The 1862-nt window shown below is 56.8% G+C and overlaps 1 pseudogene; it reads right to left on the bottom strand.

Annotated features, from left to right (window-relative positions):
* Positions 1 to 342: 342 nt before the first annotated feature.
* LOC134381015 (zinc finger protein ZFP2-like) lies at positions 343 to 1471 on the bottom strand (annotated as a pseudogene).
* Between the last annotated feature and the right edge of the window lie 391 nt (positions 1472 to 1862).

The following is a 1862-nucleotide window of genomic DNA, read 5'->3' as shown; positions in this document are numbered from 1 at the left end:
CCCTTGACATCTAGTAAGGGGGAAACCTGGAGTTGAAAGGTCAGGGACCAGCGTCAGTGCTGGGAGAGGATTGGAGGAGTCTCATACTTTCTGGTAGATTCTTCAGCTGGATGTCCTTCTCCCTTCTCAGTTCTAGTATCTGCTCCCAAGTCTCTCATAGACACCAGATGTGGCTCAGCCCCCACTATCTCCTTTTCCATTGATTCCCTTTTCTCCCCTCTCCTGTGCCTTGCCCTCTCTGCACCTCCTTCCCAGTACTTAAGACAGAAATCTTAAATCATTAGCTCCTTGACACTGCTTAACTCAGGACACCGGCACTACTGGAACACATCTGGAAAATGCCAGAAGTGTACTGAGGTTTCCTGGGCCTCAGGGACTGAAGCCTGGGTTGGGTCGTGACAGAGGTCTGCCACCCCTCTGACTCACCCCACCTGTTCGATGGATCCATTGGTGGACTTCCAGGGCACTCTTCCACTTAAAGGCTTTCTCGCACTGGGGACAAGGGGAGGGCCTTTCGGCAGCATGGATGCGCCTGTGGCTGTTGAGGACACAGGAAGAGGAGAAGCAGTGCCCACACTCAGGGCAGGAGTAGGGCTTCTCCCCTACATGTGTGCGCTGGTGGATGGCCAGAGAGCCACTTTGCCGGAAGCAGCAGCAGCCACAGTCAGGGCACTCATAGGACTTTTCACCCGTGTGGATGCGCTGGTGCTGGAGCAGGTTATTTTTCTGGGCAAAGCAGGTGCCACAATGGGTGCAGGGGTAGGGGCGCTCCCCAGAGTGGACCCGCTGGTGGCTGGTCAGAAGGGTGGGGTAGGGCAGAGCCTCGACCACAGTAGGAACAGATATGGAGCTTCTTTCTAGCGTGGTTGCGCTGGTGGATAGCCAAGAGGGAAGGATGGGCGAGATGGTGCCCACACTCGATGCACAGGTATGGCTTCTCCCTGCCATGTCTGTGTCTGTGGATGGCCAGGGCTCCACTCTGGCGGAAGCAGCGGCCACAGTCGGGACACGAATAGGGCTTGTCTCCTGTGTGGAGCAGCTGGTGCTTGACCAGGTGAGACCTCTACGAGAACTGAACCCCACAGGGCCCACAGACGTATGGGCGGTCTCCGGAGTGGATTCGCTGATGTCGGACCAGCATCAAGGGGTACGCAAAGGCCCTCCCACAGTCTGGGCAGGCGAAGGGCTTCTCCCCAGTGTGTGTGCGCATGTGCACAGCCAGGCTGCCCCTTGGGCACAAAAGACCGCCACACTGCTCGCAGGGAAAGGGCCGCTCCCCAGAGTGGACCCGCTGGTGACTGGCCAGGAGGGAAGGGTAGCTGAAGGAGCAGCTGCGGTCCAGGCGCGGGTAGGGCCTCTCGGGAGTCCGGATGCACCAGCGCCCTGTGTCAGCGGGGACCTGGGGCACTATATCGCTGCAGCTCCTGAAGCTGGCGGCCAGCCTGGCCTGTGGTGGTGGCTCCTCCCTCATCGGGTCATGCTCCAGCTCCTGGGCCTCGATTTTGTTGCTCTGTTCATTCTTCTTTTTCTTGCTTTCTAAACAGACAAAAGAATTAAAACTGAACACCGGAGTACTTGCATCCCCATGCCTGTGCTTTCTCTCAGGATGGGGCGATGTCTGCGCAGGGAGCAGCAGTCCCGGCGGCCCCTGTGTTGCTGGTGTAGACCCTGCTCTGTCTATGGGGGGCAGTTCCCCAGTGCATGGACAGACACCATCTTTTTTCCTCAGTCAGGGCTTGAAAAATTGTAGTTTTGTCAGAAAGTGGGGGATGTCATTACTTGTCAGAAATAAGCGATCACCCCGGCCATGTTAAAGCCCTTATATGTGAGCATTTCAGTAGAGACATTTTTCAAAGTACTGG

This window comes from Cynocephalus volans, chromosome 6, assembly GCF_027409185.1.
Source record: "Cynocephalus volans isolate mCynVol1 chromosome 6, mCynVol1.pri, whole genome shotgun sequence".
In the NCBI taxonomy this organism is placed as follows: domain Eukaryota; kingdom Metazoa; phylum Chordata; class Mammalia; order Dermoptera; family Cynocephalidae; genus Cynocephalus; species Cynocephalus volans.
This window is presented reverse-complemented; position numbering and strand designations above follow the sequence as displayed.